This window comes from Miniopterus schreibersii, assembly GCF_964146895.1.
Source record: "Miniopterus schreibersii genome assembly, chromosome: 5".
Lineage (NCBI taxonomy): Eukaryota > Metazoa > Chordata > Mammalia > Chiroptera > Miniopteridae > Miniopterus > Miniopterus schreibersii.
In genome coordinates this window covers 92,081,265-92,101,632 of record NC_138106.1, presented here as the reverse complement: position 1 = coordinate 92,101,632, position 20,368 = coordinate 92,081,265, and positions in this window count along the sequence as shown.

Below are 20,368 nucleotides of genomic sequence, written 5' to 3'. Positions count from 1 at the left end.
TCAAAATAAACCTAAAACTGGGACCAATCGTAACCCTAACCGTCTCTCTAACCCTAGCCCTCAACATAACCGTAACCCTGGGTCCAATCCTAACCCTAACCGTCTCTCTAACCCTAGCCCTCAACATAACCCTAACCCTAGGTCCAATCCTAAACCTAACCGTCTCTCTAACCCTAGCCCTCAACATAACCCTAACCCTAGGTCCAATCCTAACCCTAACCATCTCTCTAACCCTAGCCCTCAGCATAACTCTAACCCTAGGTCCAATCCTAACCCTAACCGTCTCTCTAACCCTAGCCCTCAACATAACCCTAACCCTAGGTCCAATCCTCACCCTAACCGTCTCTCTAAACCTAGCCCTCAACATAACCCTAACCCTAGGTCCAATCCTAACCCTAACCGTCTCTCTAAGCCTAGCCCTCAACATAACCCTAATCCTAGGCCAATCCTAACCCTAACTGTCTCTCTAACCCTAGCCCTCAACATAACCCTAAACCTAGGACCAATCGTAACCCTAACCGTCTCTCTAAACCTAGCCTTCAACATAACCCTAACCCTAAGTCCAAAACTAACCCTAAGCGTCTCTCTAACCCTAGCCCTCAACCTAACCCTAGCCCTAGCTCCAATCCTAACCCTAACTGCCTCTCTAACGCTAGCCCTCAACATAACCCTAACCCTTGGTCCAATCCTAACCCTAACCGCCCATCTAACCCTAGCCCTCCACATAACCCTAACCCTAGGTCCAATCCTAACCCTAACCGTCTCTGTAACACTAGCCCTCAACATAATCCTAACCCTAGGTCCAATCATCACCCTAACTGTCTCTCTAACCCTAGCCCTCAATATAACTCTAAACCTAGGACCAATCGTAACCCTAAGTGTGTCTCTAACCCTAGCCCTCAACATAACCCTAACCCTAGGTCCAAACCTAACCCCAAGCGTCTCTCTAACCCTAGCCCTCATCCTAACCCTAGCCCTAGGTCCAATCCTAACCCTAACTGCCTCTCTAACCCTAGCCCTCTACATAACCTTAACCCTTGGTCCAATCCTAACCCTAACCGCCTCTCTAACCCTAGCCCTCCACATAACCCTAACCCTAGGTCCAATCCTAACCCTAACAGTCGCTCTAAACCTAGCCCTCAGCATAACCCTAACCCTAGGTCCAATCTTAACCCTAACCGTCTCTCTAAACCTAGCCCTCAACATAACCCTAACCCTAGGTCCAATCCTAACCCTAACCGTCTCTAACCCTAGCCCTCAACATAACCCTAACCCTAGGTCCAATCCTAACCCTAACCGTCTCTGTAACACTAACCCTCAACATAAACCTAACCCTAGGTCCAATCCTCACCCTAACCGTCTCTCGAACCCTAGCCCTCAACATAACCCTAACCCTAGGTCCAATCCTAACCCTAACAGTCTCTCAACCTAGCCCTCAACCTAAACCTAGCCCTAGGTCCAATCCTAACCCTTACCTCCTCTCTAACCCTAGCCCTCCACATAACCCTAACCCTAGGTCCAATCCTAACCCTAACGGTCTCTCTAACCCTAGCCCTCAGCATAACCCTAACCCTAGGTCCAATCCTAACCCTAACCGTCTCTCTAACCCTAGCCCTCAACATAACCCTAACCCTAGGTCCAATCCTAACCCTAACCGTCTCTGTAACACTAGCCCTCAACATAACCCTAACCCTAGGTCCAATCATCACCCTAACTGTCTCTCTAACCCTAGCCCTCAACATAACCCTAAACCTAGGACCAATCGTAACCCTAACTGTGTCTCTAACCCTAGCTATCAACATAACCCTAACCCTAGGTCCAAACCTAACCCCAAGCGTCTCTCTAACCCTAGCCCTCATCCTAACCCTAGCCCTAGGTCCAATCCTAACCCTAACTGCCTCTCTAACCCTAGCCCTCCACATAACCCTAAGCCTAGGTCCAATCCTAACCCTAACCGTCTCTCTAACCCTAGCCCTCAACATAACCCTAACCCTAGGTCCAATCCTAACCCTAACCGTCTCTGTAACACTAGCCCTCAACATAACCCTAACCCTAGGTCAAATCATCACCCTGTCTCTCTAACCCTAGCCCTCAACATAACCCTAACCCTAGGTCCAATACTAACCCTAACAGTCTCTCTAAACCTAGCCCTCAACCTAACCCTAGCCCTAGGTCCAATCCTAACCCTAACCGCCTCTCTAACCCTAGCCCTCAACATAACCCTAACCCTAAGTCCAAACCTAACCCTACCTGTCCCTCTAAACCTAGCCCTCAACATAACCCTAACCCTAGGTCCAATCCTAAACCTAACCGTCTCTCTAACCCTAGCCCTCAGCATAACTCTAACCCTAGGTCCAATCCTAACACTAACCGTCTCTCTAACCCTAGCCCTCAACATAACCCTAACCCTAGGTCCAATCCTCACCCTAACCGTCTCTCTATCCCTAGCCCTCAACATAACCCTAACCCTAGGTCCAATCCTAACCCTAACCGTCTCTCTAACCCTAGCCCTCAACATACCCTAACCCTAGGTCCAATCCTAACCCTAACCATCTCTCTAACCCTAGCCCTCAACCTAACCCTAGCCCTAGGTCCAATACGAACCCTAACCGTCTCTCTAACCCTAGCCCTCAACATAACCCTAACCTTAGGTCCAATCCTAACCCTAACCGTCTCTCTAACCCTAGCCCTCAACATAACTCTAACCCTAGGTCCAATCCTAACACTAACCGTCTCTCTAACCCTAGCCCTCAACATAACCCTAACCCTAGGTCCAATCCTCACCCTAATCGTCTCTCTTACCCTAGCCCTCAACATAACCCTAACCCTAGGTCCAAACCTAACCCTAAGCGTCTTTCTAACCCTAGCCCTCAACCTAACCCTAGCCCTAGGTCCAATCCTAACCCTAACTGTCTCTCTAACCCTAGCCCTCAACATAACCCTAAACCTAGGAGCAATCATAACCCTAACCGTCTCTCTAACCCTAGCCCTCAACATAACCCTAACCCTAGGTCCAAACCTAACCCTAAGCGTCTCTCTAATCCTAGCCCTCAACCTAACCCTAGCCCTAGGTCCAATCCTAACCCTAACTGCCTCTCTAACCCTCGCCCTCCACATAACCCTAACCCTTGGTCCAATCCTAACCCTAACCGCCTCTCTATCCCTAGCCCTCCTCATAACCCTAACCCTAGGTCCAATCCTAACGCTAACCGTCTCTCTAACCCTAGCCCTCAGCATAACCCTAACCCTAACCCTAACCCTAGGTCCAATCCTAACCCTAACTGTCTCTCTAACCCTAGCCCTCAACATAACCCTAACCCTAGGTCCAATCCTAACCCTAACCCTCTCTCTAACCCTAGCCCTCAACCTAACCATAACCCTAGGTCCAATCCTAACCCTAACCGTCTCTCTAACCCTAGCCCTCAACATAACCGTAACCCTGGGTCCAATCCTAACCCTAACCGTCTCTCTAACCCTAGCCCTCAACATAACCCTAACCCTAGGTCCAATCCTAAACCTAACCATCTCTCTAACCCTAGCCCTCAGCATAACTCTAACCCTAGGTCCAATCCTAACCCTAACCGTCTCTCTAACCCTAGCCCTCCACATAACCCTAACCCTAGGTCCAATCCTCACCCTAACCGTCTCTCTATACCTAGCCCTCAACATAACCCTAACCCTAGGTCAAATCCTAACCCTAACCGTCTCTCTAAACCTAGCCCTCAACCTAACCCTAGCCCTAGGTCCAATCCTAACCATAACCCTCTCTCTAACCCTAGCCCTCAATATAACCCTAAACCTAGGTCCAATCCTCACCCTAACCGTCTCTCTAACCCTAGCCCTCAACATAACCCTAACCCTAGGTCCAATCCTAACCCTAACAGTCTCTGTAAACCTAGCCGTCAACCTCACCCTAGCCCTAGGTCCAATCCGAACCCTAACCGTCTCTCTAACCCTAGCCCTCAACATAACCCTAACCCTAGGTCCAATCCTAACCCTAACCGTCTCTCTAACCCTAGCCCTCAACATAACTCTAACCCTAGGTCCAATCCTAACCCTAACCGTCTCTCTAACCCTAGCCCTCAACATAACCCTAACCTTAGGTCCAATCCTTACCCTAACTGTCTCTCGAACCCTAGCCCTCAACATAACCCTAACCGTAGGTCCAAACCTAACCCTAAGCGTCTCTCTAACCCTAGCCCTCAACCTAACCCTAGCCCTAGGTCCAATCCTAACCCTAACTGCCTCTCTAACCCTAGCCCTCTACATAACCTTAACCCTTGGTCCAATCCTAACCCTAACCGCCTCTCTAACCCTAGCCCTCCACATAACCCTAACCCTAGGTCCAATCCTAACCCTAACCGTCTCTAACCCTAGCCCTCAACATAACCCTAACCCTAGGTCCAATCTTAACCCTAACCGTCTCTAAACCTAGCCCTCAGCATAACCCTAACCCTAGGTCCAATCTTAACCCTAACCGTCTCTCTAAACCTAGCCCTCAACATAACCCTAACCCTAGGTCCAATCCTCACCCTAACCGTCTCTCGAACCCTAGCCCTCAACATAACCCTAACCCTAGGTCCAATCCTAACCCTAACAGTCTCTCTAAACCTAGCCCTCAACCTAAACCTAGCCCTAGGTCCAATGCTAACCCTTACCTCCTCTCTAACCCTAGCCCTCCACATAACCCTAACCCTAGGTCCAATCCTAACCCTAACCGTCTCTCTAACCCTAGCCCTCAGCATAACCCTAACCCTAGGTCCAATCCTAACCCTAACCGTTTCTCTAACCCTAGCCCTCAACATAACCCTAACCCTAGGTCCAATCCTAACCCTAACCGTCTCTGTAACACTAGCCCTCAACATAACGCTAACCCTAGGTCCAATCATCACCCTAACTGTCTCTCTAACCCTAGCCCTCAACATAACCCTAAACCTAGGACCAATCGTAACCCTAACTGTGTCTCTAACCCTAGCCCTCAACATAACCCTAACCCTAGGTCCAAACCTAACCCCAAGCGTCTCTCTAACCCTAGCCCTCATCCTAACCCTAGCCCTAGGTCCAATCCTAACCCTAACTGCCTCTCTAACCCTAGCCCTCCACATAACCCTAACCCTTGGTCCAATCCTAACCCTAACCGCCGCTCTAACCCTAGCCCTCCACATAACCCTAAGCCTAGGTCCAATCCTAAAACTAACCGTCTCTCTAACCCTAGCCCTCAACATAACCCTAACCCTAGGTCCAATCCTAACCCTAACCGTCTCTGTAACACTAGCCCTCAACATAAGCCTAACCCTAGGTCCAATCATCACCCTGTCTCTCTAACCCTAGCCCTCAACATAACCCTAACCCTAGGTCCAATCCTAACCCTAACAGTCTCTCTAAACTAGCCCTCAACCTAACCCTAGCCCTAGGTCCAATCCTAACCCTAACCGCCTCTCTAACCCTAGCCCTCAACATAACCCTAACCCTAAGTCCAAACCTAACCCTACCTGTCCCTCTAACCCTAGCCCTCAACATAACCCTAACCCTAGGTCCAATCCTAACCCTAACCGTCTCTCTAACCCTAGACCTCAACATGACTCTAAACCTAGGTCCAATCCTTACCCTAACCGTTTCTCTAAACCTAGCCCTCAACATAACCCTAACCCTAGGTCCAAACCTAACCCTAACCGTCTCTCTAACCCTAGCCCCCAACCTAACCCTAACCCTAGGTCCTATCCTAACCCTAACCGTTTCTCTAATACTAGCCCTCAACATAACCCTAACCCTAGGTCCAATCCTAAACCTAACCGTCTCTCTAACCCTAGCCCTCAGCATAACTCTAACCCTAGGTCCAATCCTAACCCTAACCGTCTCTCTATCCCTAGCCCTCAACATAACCCTAACCCTAGGTCCAATCCTAACCCTAACCGTCTATCTAACCCTAGCCCTCAACATACCCTAACCCTAGGTCCAATCCTAACCCTAACCATCTCTCTAACCCTAGCCCTCAACCTAACCCTAGCCCGAGGTCCAATCCGAACCCTAACCGTCTCTCTAACCCTAGCCATCAACATAACCCTAACCTTAGGTCCAATCCTAACCCTAACCGTCTCTCTAACCCTAGCCCTCAACATAACTCTAACCCTAGGTCCAATCCTAACACTAACCGTCTCTCTAACCCTAGCCCTCAACATAACCCTAACCCTCGGTCCAATCCTCACCCTAATCGTCTCTCTAACCCTAGCCCTCAACATAACCCTAACCCTAGGTCCAAACCTAACCCTAAGCGTCTCTCTAACCCTACCCCTCAACCTAACCCTAGCCCTAGGTCCAATCCTAACCCTAACTGTCTCTCTAACCCTAGCCCTCAACATAACCCTAAACCTAGGACCAATCATAACCCTAACTGTCTCTCTAACCCTAGCCCTCAACATAACCCTAACCCTAGGTCCAATCCTAACCCTAACCCTCTCTCTAACCCTAGCCCTCAACCTAACCATAACCCTAGGTCCAATCCTAACCCTAACCGTCTCTCTAACCCTAGTCCTCAACATAACCGTAACCCTGGGTCCAATCCTAACCCTAACCGTCTCTCTAACCCTAGCCCTCAACATAACCCTAACCCTAGGTCCAATCCTAAACCTAACCATCTCTCTAACCCTAGCCCTCAGCATAACTCTAACCCTAGGTCCAATCCTAACCCTAACCGTCTCTCTAACCCTAGCCCTCCACATAACCCTAACCCTAGGTCCAATCCTCACCCTAACCGTCTCTCTATACCTAGCCCTCAACATAACCCTAACCCTAGGTCAAATCCTAACCCTAACCGTCTCTCTAAACCTAGCCCTCAACCTAACCCTAGCCCTAGGTCCAATCCTAACCATAACCCTCTCTCTAACCCTAGCCCTCAATATAACCCTAAACCTAGGTCCAATCCTCACCCTAACCGTCTCTCTAACCCTAGCCCTCAACATAACCCTAACCCTAGGTCCAATCCTAACCCTAACAGTCTCTGTAAACCTAGCCGTCAACCTCACCCTAGCCCTAGGTCCAATCCGAACCCTAACCGTCTCTCTAACCCTAGCCCTCAACATAACCCTAACCCTAGGTCCAATCCTAACCCTAACCGTCTCTCTAACCCTAGCCCTCAACATAACTCTAACCCTAGGTCCAATCCTAACCCTAACCGTCTCTCTAACCCTAGCCCTCAACATAACCCTAACCTTAGGTCCAATCCTCACCCTAACTGTCTCTCGAACCCTAGCCCTCAACATAACCCTAACCGTAGGTCCAAACCTAACCCTAAGTGTCTCTCTAACCCTAGCCCTCCACCTAACCCTAGCCCTAGGTCCAATCCTAACCCTAACTGCCTCTCTAACCCTAGCCCTCTACATAACCTTAACCCTTGGTCCAATCCTAACCCTAACCGCCTCTCTAACCCTAGCCCTCCACATAACCCTAACCCTAGGTCCAATCCTAACCCTAACCGTCTCTAACCCTAGCCCTCAACATAACCCTAACCCTAGGTCCAATCTTAACCCTAACCGTCTCTAAACCTAGCCCTCAGCATAACCCTAACCCTAGGTCCAATCTTAACCCTAACCGTCTCTCTAAACCTAGCCCTCAACATAACCCTAACCCTAGGTCCAATCCTCACCCTAACCGTCTCTCGAACCCTAGCCCTCAACATAACCCTAACCCTAGGTCCAATCCTAACCCTAACAGTCTCTCTAAACCTAGCCCTCAACCTAAACCTAGCCCTAGGTCCAATGCTAACCCTTACCTCCTCTCTAACCCTAGCCCTCCACATAACCCTAACCCTAGGTCCAATCCTAACCCTAACCGTCTCTCTAACCCTAGCCCTCAGCATAACCCTAACCCTAGGTCCAATCCTAACCCTAACCGTCTCTCTAACCCTAGCCCTCAACATAACCCTAACCCTAGGTCCAATCCTAACCCTAACCGTCTCTGTAACACTAGCCCTCAACATAACCCTAACCCTAGGTCCAATCATCACCCTAACTGTCTCTCTAACCCTAGCCCTCAACATAACCCTAAACCTAGGACCAATCGTAACCCTAACTGTGTCTCTAACCCTAGCCCTCAACATAACCCTAACCCTAGGTCCAAACCTAACCCCAAGCGTCTCTCTAACCCTAGCCCTCATCCTAACCCTAGCCCTAGGTCCAATCCTAACCCTAACTGCCTCTCTAACCCTAGCCCTCCACATAACCCTAACCCTTGGTCCAATCCTAACCCTAACCGCCGCTCTAACCCTAGCCCTCCACATAACCCTAAGCCTAGGTCCAATCCTAAAACTAACCGTCTCTCTCACCCTAGCCCTCAACATAACCCTAACCCTAGGTCCAATCCTAACCCTAACCGTCTCTGTAACACTAGCCCTCAACATAAGCCTAACCCTAGGTCCAATCATCACCCTGTCTCTCTAACCCTAGCCCTCAACATAACCCTAACCCTAGGTCCAATCCTAACCCTAACAGTCTCTCTAAACTAGCCCTCAACCTAACCCTAGCCCTAGTTCCAATCCTAACCCTAACCGTCTCTCTAACCCTAGACCTCAACATGACTCTAAACCTAGGTCCAATCCTTACCCTAACCGTTTCTCTAAACCTAGCCCTCAACATAACCCTAACCCTAGGTCCAAACCTAACCCTAACCGTCTCTCTAACCCTAGCCCCCAACCTAACCCTAACCCTAGGTCCTATCCTAACCCTAACCGTCTCTCTAATACTAGCCCTCAACATAACCCTAACCCTAACCCTAACCCTAGGTCCAATCCTAACCCTAACTGTCTCTCTAACCCTAGCCCTCAAAATAAACCTAAAACTGGGACCAATCGTAACCCTAACCGTCTCTCTAACCCTAGCCCTCAACATAACCGTAACCCTGGGTCCAATCCTAACCCTAACCGTCTCTCTAACCCTAGCCCTCAACATAACCCTAACCCTAGGTCCAATCCTAAACCTAACCGTCTCTCTAACCCTAGCCCTCAACGTAACCCTAACCCTAGGTCCAATCCTAACCCTAACCATCTCTCTAACCCTAGCCCTCAGCATAACTCTAACCCTAGGTCCAATCCTAACCCTAACCGTCTCTCTAACCCTATCCCTCAACATAACCCTAACCCTAGGTCCAATCCTCACCCTAACCGTCTCTCTAAACCTAGCCCTCAACATAACCCTAACCCTAGGTCCAATCCTAACCCTAACCGTCTCTCTAAGCCTAGCCCTCAACATAACCCTAATCCTAGGTCCAATCCTAACCCTAACTGTCTCTCTAACCCTAGCCCTCAACATAACCCTAAACCTAGGACCAATCGTAACCCTAACCGTCTCTCTAAACCTAGCCCTCAACATAACCCTAACCCTAAGTCCAAAACTAACCCTAAGCGTCTCTCTAACCCTAGCCCTCAACCTAACCCTAGCCCTAGCTCCAATCCTAACCCTAACTGCCTCTCTAACGCTAGCCCTCAACATAACCCTAACCCTTGGTCCAATCCTAACCCTAACCGCCCATCTAACCCTAGCCCTCCACATAACCCTAACCCTAGGTCCAATCCTAACCCTAACCGTCTCTCTAACCCTAGCCCTCAGCATAACCCTAACCCTAGGTCCAATCTTAACCCTAACCGTCTCTCTAAACCTAGGGCTCAACATAACCCTAACCCTAGGTCCAATCCTAACCCTAACCGTCTCTCTAACCGTAGCCCTCAACATAACCCTAACCCTAGGTCCAATCCTAACCCTAACCGTCTCTGTAACACTAGCCCTCAACATAACCCTAACCCTAGGTCCAATCATCACCCTAACTGTCTCTCTAACCCTAGCCCTCAACATAACCCTAACCCTAGGTCCAATCCTAACCCTAACAGTCTCTCTAAATCTAGCCCTCAACCTAACCCTAGCCATAGGTCCAATCCTAACCCTAACCGCCTCTCTAACCCTAGCCCTCCACATAACCCTAACGCTAGGTCCAATCCTAACACTAACCGTCTCTCTAACCCTATCCCTCAGCATAACCCTAACCCTAGGTCCAATCCTAACCCTAACCGTCTCTCTAACCCTAGCCCTCAACATAACCCTAACCCTAGGTCCAAACCTAACCCTAACTGTCCCTCTAACCCTAGCCCTCAACATAACCCTAACCCTTGGTCCAATCCTAACCCTAACCGTCTCTCTAACCCTAGACCTCAACATAACTCTAACCTTAGGTCCAATCCTTACCGCAACCGTCTCTCTAACCCTAGCCCTCAAGATAACCCTAACCCTAGGTCCAATCCTCACCCTAACCGTCTCTCTAACCCTAGCCCTCAACATAACCCTAACCCTAGGTCCAATCCTAACCCTAACCGTCTCTCTAAGCCTAGCCCTCAACATAACCCTAACCCTAGGTCCAATCCTAACCCTAACTGTCTCTCTAAACCTAGCCCTCAACATAACCCTAAACCTAGAACCAATCGTAACTCTAACCGTCTCTCTAACACTAGCCCTCAACATAACCCTAACCCTACGTCAAATCCTAACCCTTACCGTCTCTCTAAACCTAGCCCTCAACATAACCCTAACCCTAGGTCCAATCCTCACCCTAACCGTCTCAAGAACCCTAGCCCTCAACATAACCCTAACCCTAGGTCCAAACCTAACCCTAAGCGTCTCTCTAACCCTAGCCCTCAACCTAACCCTAGCCCTAGGTCCAAACCTAACCCTAACCGTCTCTCTAACCCTAGCCCTCAACATAACTCTACCCCTAGGTCCAATCCTAACCCTAACCGTCTCTCTAACCCTAGCCCTCAGCATAAACCTAACCCTAGGTCCAATCCTAACGCTAACCGTCTCTCTAACCCTAGCCCTCAACATAACCCTAACCCTAGGTCCAATCCTAACCCTAACCGTCCCTCTAAGCCTAGCCCTCAACATAACCCTAACCCTAGGTCCAATTCTAACCCTAACTGTCTCTCTAACCCTAGCCCTCAACATAACCCTAAACCTAGGACCAATCGTAACCCTAACTGCCTCTCTAACCCTAGCTCTCAACCTAACCCTAGCCCTAGGTCCAATCCTAACCCTAACTGCCTCTCTAACCCTAGCCCTCCACATAACCCTAACCCTTGGTCCAATCCTAACCCTAACTGCCTATCTAACCCTAGCTTTCCACATAACACTAACCCTAGGGCCAATCCTAACCCTAACCGTCTCTCTAACCCTAGCCCTCAACATAACTCTAACCTTAGGTCCAATCCTAACCCTAACCGTCTCTCTAACCCTAGCCCTCAACATAACTCTAACCCTAGGTCCAATCCTAACCCTAACCGTCTCTCTAACCCTAGCCCTCAACATAACCCTAACCCTAGGTCCAATCCTCACCCTAATCGTCTCTCTAACCCTAGCCCTCAACATAACCCTAACCCTAGGACCAAACATAACCCTAAGTGTCTCTCTAACCCTAGTCCTCAACCTAACCCTAGCCCTAGGTCCAATCCTAACCCTAACTGTCTCTCTAACCCTAGCCCTCAACATAACCCTAAACCTAGGACCAATCATAACCCTAACCGTCTCTCTAACCCTAGCCTTCAACATAACCCTAACCCTAGGTCCAAACCTAACCCTAAGCGTCTCTCTAATCCTAGCCCTCAACCTAACCCTAGCCCTAGGTCCAATCCTAACCCTAACTGCCTCTCTAACCCTAGCCCTCCACATAACCCTAACCCTTGGTCCAATCCTAACCCTAACCGCCTCTCTATCCCTAGCCCTCCTCATAACCCTAACCCTAGGTCCAATCCTAACGCTAACCGTCTCTCTAACCCTAGCTCTCAGCATAACCCTAACCCTAACCCTAATCCTAGGTCCAATCCTAACCCTAACTGTCTCTCTAACCCTAGCCCTCAACATAACCCTAAACCTAGGACCAATCATAACCCTAACTGCCTCTCTAACCCTAGCTCTCAACCTAACCCTAGCCCTAGGTCCAATCCTAACCCTAACTGCCTCTCTAACCCTAGCCCTCCACATAACCCTAACCCTTGGTCCAATCCTAACCCTAACCGCCTATCTAACCCTAGCTTTCCACATAACACTAACCCTAGGTCCAATCCTAACCCTAACCGTCTCTCTAACCCTAGCCCTCAGCATAACCCTAACCCTAGGTCCAATCTTAACCCTAACCGTCTCTCTAAACCTAGCCCTCAACATAACCCTAACCCTAGGTCCAATCCTAACCCTAACCGTCTCTCTAACCCTAGCCCTCAACATAACCCTAACCCTAGGTCCAATCCTAACCCTAACCGTCTCTGTAACACTAGCCCTCAACATAAGCCTAACCCTAGGTCCATTCACTACCCTCACTGTGTCTCTATCCCTAGCCCTCAACATAACCCTAACCCTAGGTCCAATCCTAACCCTAACAGTCTCTCTAAACCTAGCTCTCAACCTAACCCTAGCCCTAGGTCCAATCCTAACCCTAACCGTCTCTCTAATCCTAGCCCTCAACATAACCCTAACCCTAGGTCCAATCCTAACCCTAACTGTCTCTCTAAACCTAGCCCTCAACATAACCCTAAACCTAGAACCAATCGTAACCCTAACCGTCTCTCTCACCCTAGCCCTCAACATAACCCTAACCCTAGGTCCAATCCTAACCCTAACCGTCTCTCTAACCCTAGCCCTCAACATAACCCTAACCCTACGTCCAATCCTAACCCTAACCGTCTCTGTAACACTACGCCTCAACATAACACTAACCCTAGGTCCAATCATCACCCTAACTGTCTCTCTAACCCTAGCCCTCAACATAACCCTAACCCTAGGTCCAATCCTAACCCTAACAGTCTCTCTAAACCTAGCCCTCAACCTAACCCTAGCCATAGGTCCAATCCTAACCCTAACCGCCTCTCTAACCCTAGCCCTCCACATAACCCTAACCCTAGGTCCAATCCTAACACTAACCGTCTCTCTATCCGTAGCCCTCAGCATAACCCTAACCCTAGGTCCAATCCTAACCCTAACCGTCTCTCTAAGCCTAGCCCTCAACATAACAGTAACCCTAGGTCCAAACCTAACCCTAACTGTCCCTCTAACCCTAGCCCTCAACATAACCCTAACCCTAGGTCCAATCCTAACCCTAACCGTCTCTCTAACCCTAGACCTCAACATAACTCTAACCCTAGGTCCAATCCTTACCCCAACCGTCTCTCTAACCCTAGCCCTCAAGATAACCCTAACCCTAGGTCCAATCCTCACCCTAACCGTCTCTCTAACCCTAGCACTCAACATAACCCTAACCCTACGTCCAATCCTAACAGTAACCGTCTCTCTAAGCCTAGCCCTCAACATAACCCTAACCCTAGGTCCAATCCTAACCCTAACTGTCTCTCTAAACCTAGCCCTCAACATAACCCTAAACCTAGAACCAATCGTAACCCTAACCGTCTCTCTAACCCGAGCCCTCAACCTAACACTAACCCTAGGTCGAATCCTAACCCTAACCGTCTCTCTAAACCTAGCCCCCAACATAACCCTAACCCTAGGTCCAATCCTAACCCTAACCGTCTCTCTAACCCTAGTCCTCAACATAACCCTAACCCTAGGTCCAATCCTAAACCCTAACCGTCTCTCTAACCCTAGCCCTCAACCTAACCCTAACCCTAGGTCCAATCCTAACCCTAACCGTCTCTCTAACACTAGCCCTCAACATAACCCTAACCCTACGTCAAATCCTAACCCTAACCGTCTCTCTAACCCTAGCCCTCAACATAACCCTAACCCTAGGTCCAATCCTAACCCTAACCGTCTCTCTAACCCTACCCCTCAACATAACCCTAACCCTAGGGCCAATCCTAACCCTAACAGTCTCTCTAACCCTAGCCCTCAACATAACCCTAACCCTAGGTCCAATCCTAACCCTAACCGTCTCTCTAACCCTAGCCCTCAACATAACTCTAACGCTAGGTCCAATCCTAACACTAACAGTCTCTCTAACCCTAGCCCTCAACATAACCCTAACCCTAGGTAAAATCCTCACCCTAATCGTCTCTCTAACCCTAGCCCTCAACATAACCCTCACCGTAGGTCCAAACGTAACCCTAAGCGTCTCTCTAACCCTAGCCCTCAACCTAACCCTAGCCCTAGGTCCAATCCTAACCCTAACTGCCTCTCTAACCCTAGCCCTCCACATAACCCTAACCCTTGGTCCAATCCTAACCCTAACCGCCGCTCTAACCCTAGCCCTCCACATAACCCTAACCCTAGGTCCAATCCTAACTCTAACCGTCATTCTAACCCTAGCCCTCAGCATAACCCTAACCCTAACCCTAAACCTAGGTCCAATCCTAACCCTAACTGTCTCTCTAAACCTAGCCCTCAACATAACCCTAACCCTACGTCCAATCCTAACCCTTACAGTCTCTCTAACCCTAGCCCTCAACATAACCCTAACCCTAGGTCCAATCCTAACCCTAACCCTCTCTCTAACCCTAGCCCTCAACCTGACCCTAAGCCTAGGTCCAATTCTAACCCTAACCGTCTCTCTAACACTAGCCCTCAACATAACCCTAACCCTACGTCCAATCCTAACCCTAACCCTCTCTCTAACCCTAGCCCTCAACCTAACGCTAAGCCTAGGTCCAATTCTAACCCTAACCGTCTCTCTAACACTAGCCCTCAACATAACCCTAACGCTACGTCCAATCCTAACCCTTACAGTCTCTCTAACCCTAGCCCTCAACATAACCCTAACCCTAGGTCCAATCCTAACCCTAACCCTCTCTCTAACCCTAGCCCTCAACCTGACCCTAACCCTAGGTCCAATCCTAACCCTAACCGTCTTAGTAACCCTAGCCCTCAACCTAACCTTAACCCTAGGTCCAATCCTAACCCTAACCGTCTCTCTAACCCTAGCCCTCAACATAACCCTAACCCTGGGTCCAATCCTAACCCTAACCGTCTCTCTAACCCTAGCCCTCAACATAACCCTAACCCTAGGTCCAACCCTAACCCTAACCGTCTCTCTAACCCTAGCCCTCAGCATAACTCTAACCCTAGGTCCAATCCTAACCCTAACCGTCTCTCTAACCCTAGCCCTCAACATAACCCTAACCCTAGGTCCAATCCTCACCCTAACAGTCTCTCTAACCCTAGCCCTCAACATAACCCTAACCCTACGTCAAATCCTAACCCTAACCGTCTCTCTAACCCTAGCCCTCAATCTAACCCTAGCCCTAGGTCCAATCCTAACCCTAACCCTCTCTCTAACCCTAGCCCTAAACATAACCCTAACCCTTGGTCCAATCCTAACCCTAACCGCCTATCTAACCCTAGCCCTCACATAACCCTAACCCTAGGTCCAATGCTAACCCTAACCGTCTCTCTTACCCTAGCCCTCAACATAACCCTAACCCTAGGTCCAAACCTAACCCTAAGCGTCTCTCTAACCCTAACCCTCAACCTAACCCTAGCCCTAGGTCGAATCCTAACCCTAACTGTCTCTCAAACCCTAGCCCTCAACATAACCCTAAACCTAGGACCAATCGTAACCCTAACCGTCTCTCTAACCCTAGCCCTCAACATAACCCTAACCCTAGGTCCAAACCTAACCCTAAGCGTCTCTCTAACCCTAGCCCTCAACCTAAACCTAGCCCTAGGTCCAATCCTAACCCTAAATGCCTCTCTAACCCTAGCCCTCCACATAACCCTAACCCTTGGTCCAATCCTAACCCTAACCGCCTCTCTAACCCTAGCCCTCAACATAACCCTAACCCTAGGTCCAAACCTAACCCTAACTGTCCCTCTAACCCTAGCCCTCAACATAACCCTAACCCTAGGTCCAATAATAACCCTAACCGTCTCTCTAACCCTAGACCTCAACATAACTCTAACCCTAGGTCCAATCCTTACCCCAACCGTCTCTCTAACCCTAGCCCTCAATATAACCCTAACCCTAGGTCCAATCCTCACCCTAACCGTCTCTCTAACCCTAGACCTCAACATAACCCTAAACCTAGGTCCAATCCTAACCCTAACCGTCTCTCTAAGCCTAGCCCTCAACATAACCCTAACCCTAGGTCCAATCCTAACCCTAACTGTCTCTCTAAACCTAGCCTTAAACATAACCATAAACCTAGAACCAATCGTAACCCTAACCGTCTCTCTAACTCGAGCCCTCAACCTAACCCTAACCCTAGGTCCAATCCTAACCCTAACCGTCTCTCTAAACCTAGCCCTCAACATAACCCTAACCCGAGGTCCAATCCTAACCCTAACGGTCTCTCTAACCCTAGTCCTCAACATAACCCTAACACTAGGTCCAATCCTAAACCCTAACCGTCTCTCTAACCCTAGCCCTCAACCTAACCCTAACCATAGGTCCAATCCTAACCCTAACCGTCTCTCTAACACTAGCCATCAACATAACCCTAACCCTACGTCAAATCCTAACCCTAACCGTCTCTCTAACCCTAGCCCTCAACATAACCCTAATCCTAGTTCCAATCCTAACCCTAACTGTCTCTATAACCCTAGCTCTCAACATAACCCTAACCCTAGGTCCAATCCTAACCCTAACCGTCTGTCTAACCCTAGCCCTCAACATAACTCTAACCCTAGGTCCAGTCCTAACCCTAACCGTCTCTCAAACCCTAGCCCTCAACATAACCCTAACCCTAGGTCCAATACTCACCCTAACCATCTCTCGAACCCTAGCCCTCAACATAACCCTAACCCTAGGTCCAATCCTAACCCTAACCCTCTCTCTAAGCCTAGCCCACAACATAACCCTAACCCTAGGTCCAAACCTAACCCTAACTGTCTCTCTAAACCTAGCCCTCAACATAACCCTAAACCTAGAACCAATCGTAACCCTAACCGTCTCTCTAACCCTAGCCCTCAGCATAACTCTAACCCTAGGTCGAATCCTAACCCTAACCGTCTCTCTAACCCTAGCCCTCAACATAACCCTAAACCTAGGACCAATCGTAACCCTAACCGTCTCTCTAACCCTAGCCCTCAACATAACCCTAACCCTAGGTCCAAACCTAACCCTAAGCGTCTCTCTAATCCTAGCCCTCAACCTAACCCTAGCCCTAGGTCCAATCCTAACCCTAACTGACTCTCTAACCCTAGCCCTCCACATAACCCTAACCCTTGGTCCAATCCTAACCCTAACCGCCTAACTAATCCTAGCCCTCCACATAACCCTAACCCTAGGTCCAATCCTAACCCTAACCGTCTCTCTAACCCTAGCCCTCAGCATAACCCTAACCCTAGGTCCAATCTTAACCCTAACCGTCTCTCTAAACCTAGCCCTCAACATAACCCTAACCCTAGGTCCAATCCTAACCCTAACCGTCTCTCTAACCCTAGCCCTCAACATAACCCTAACCCTAGGTCCAATCCTAACCCTAACTGTCTCTCTAACACTAGCCCTCAACATAACCCTAACCCTAGGTCCAATCCTAACCCTAACAGTCTCTCTAAACCTAGCCCTCAACCTAACCCTAGCCCTAGGTCCAATTCTAACCCTAACCGCCTCTCTAACCCTAGCCCTCCACATAACCCTAACCCTAGGTCCAATCCTAACACTAACCGTCTCTCTAACCCTAGCCCTCAGCATAACCCTAACCCTAGGTCCAATCCTAACCCTAACCGTCTCTCTAACCCTAGCCCTCAACATAACCCTACCCCTAGGTCCAAACCTAACCCTAACTGTCCCTCTAACCCTAGCCCTCAACATAACCCTAACCCTAGGGCCAATCATAACCCTAACCGTCTCTCTAACACTAGACCTCAACATAACTCTAACCCTAGGTCCAATCCTTACCCCAACCGTCTCTCTAAACCTAGCCCTCAAGATAACCCTAACCCTAGGTCCAATCCTAACTCTAACCCTCTCTCTAAGCCTAGCCCACAACATAACCCTAACCCTAGGTCCAAACCTAACCCTAACTGTCTCTCTAAACCTAGCCCTCAACATAACCCTAAACCTAGAACCAATCGTAACCCTAACCGTCTCTCTAACCCTAGCCCTCAGCATAACTCTAACCCTAGGTCGAATCCTAACCCTAATCGTCTCTCTATCCCTAGCCCTCAACATAACCCTAAACCTAGGACCAATCGTAACCCTAACCGTCTCTCTAACCCTAGCCCTCAACATAACCCTAACCCTAGGTCCAAACCTAACCCTAAGCGTCTCTCTAACCCTAGCCCTCAACCTAACCCTAGCCCTAGGTCCAATCCTAACCCTAACTGACTCTCTAACCCTAGCCCTCCACATAACCCTAACCCTTGGTCCAATCCTAACCCTAACCGCCTAACTAACCCTAGCCCTCCACATAACCCTAAACCTAGGTCCAATCCTAACCCTAACCGTCTCTCTAACCCTAGCCCTCAGCATAACCCTAACCCTAGGTCCAATCTTAACCCTAACCGTCTCTATAAACCTAGCCCTCAACATAACCCTAACCCTAGGTCCAATCCTAACCCTAACCGTCTCTCTAACCCTAGCCCTCAACATAACCCTAACCCTAGGTCCAATCCTAACCCTAACCGTCTCGGTAACACTAGCCCTCAACATAACCCTAACCCTAGGTCCAATCCTATCACTAACCGTCTCTCTAACCCTAGCTCTCAGCATAACCCTAACCCTAGGTCCAAACCTAACCCTAACTGTCTCTCTAAACCTAGCCCTCAACATAACCCTAAACCTAGAACCAATCGTAACCCTAACCGTCTCTCTAACCCTAGCCCTCAGCATAACTCTAACCCTAGGTCCAATCCTAACCCTAACCGTCTCTCTAACCCTAGCCCTCAACATAACCCTAACCCTAGGTCCAATCCGAACCCTAACCGTCTCTCTATCCCTAGCCCTCAACGTAACCCTAACCCTAGGTCCAATCCTAACCCTAACCGTCTCTCTAACCCTAGCCCTCAACCTAACCCTAGCCCTAGGTCCAATCCGAACCCTAACCGTCTCTCTGACCCTAGCCCTCAACATAACCCTAACCCTAGGTCCAATCCTAACCCTAACCGTCTCTCTAACCCTAGCCCTCAACATAACCCTAACCCTAGTTCCAATCCTCACCCTAACCGTCTCTCTATCCCTAGCCCTCAACATAACCCTAACCCTAGGTCCAATCCTAACCCTAACCGTCTCTCTAACACTAGCCCTCAACCTAACCCTAGCCCTAGGTCCAATCCTAACCCTAACTGCCTCTCTAACCCTAGACCTCCACATAACCCTAACCCTTGGTCCAATCCTAACCCTAACCGTCTCTCTAACCCTAGCCCTTAGCATAACCCCAACCCTAACCCTAACCCTAGGTCCAATCCTAACCCTAACTCTCTCTCTAACCCTAGCCCTCAACATAAACGTAAAACAAGGACCAATGGTAACCCTAACCGTCTCTCTAACCCTAGCCCTCAACATAACCCTAACCCTAGGTCCAATCCTAACCCTAACCGTCTGTCTAACCCTAGCCCTCAACCTAACACTAACCCTAGGTCCAATCCTAACCCTAACCGTCTCTCTAACCCTAGCCCTCAACATAACCCTAATCCTATGTCCAATCCTAAACCTTAACCGTCTTTCTAACCCTAGCCCTCAACCTAACCCTAAGCCTAGGTCCAATCCTAACCCTAACCGTCTCTCTAACACTAGTCATCAACATAACCCTAACCCTAGGTCCAATCCTAACCCTTACCGTCTCTCAAACCCTAACTCTCAACATAACCCTAACCCTAGGTCCAATCCTAACACTAACCCTCTCTCTAACCCTAGACCTCAACCTAACACTAACCCTAGGTCCAATCCTAACCCTAACCGTCTCTCTAACCCTAGCCCTCAACCTAACCTTAACCCTATGTCCAATCCTAACCCTAACCGTCTCTCTAACCCTAGCCCTCAACATAACCCTAACCCTGAGTCCAATCCTAACCCTAACCGTCTCTCTAACCCTAGCCCTCAACATAACCCTAACCCTAGGTCCAATCCTAACCCTAACCGTCTCTCTAACCCTAGCCCTCAGCATAACCCTAACCCTAGGTCCAATCTTAAACGTAACCGTCTCTCTAAACCTAGCCCTCAACATAACCCTAACCCTAGGTTCAATCCTAACCCTAACCGTCTCTCTAACCCTTGCCCTCAACATAACCCTAACCCTAGGTCCAAACCTAACCCTAACTGTCCCTCTAACCCTAGCCCTCAACATAACCCTAACCCTAGGTCCAATCCTAACCCTAACCGTCTCTCTAACACTAGACCTCAACATAACTCTAACCCTAGGTCCAATCCTTACCCCAACCGTCTCTCTAAACCTAGCCCTCAAGATAACCCTAACCCTAGGTCCAATCCTCACCCTAACCGTCTCTCTAACCCT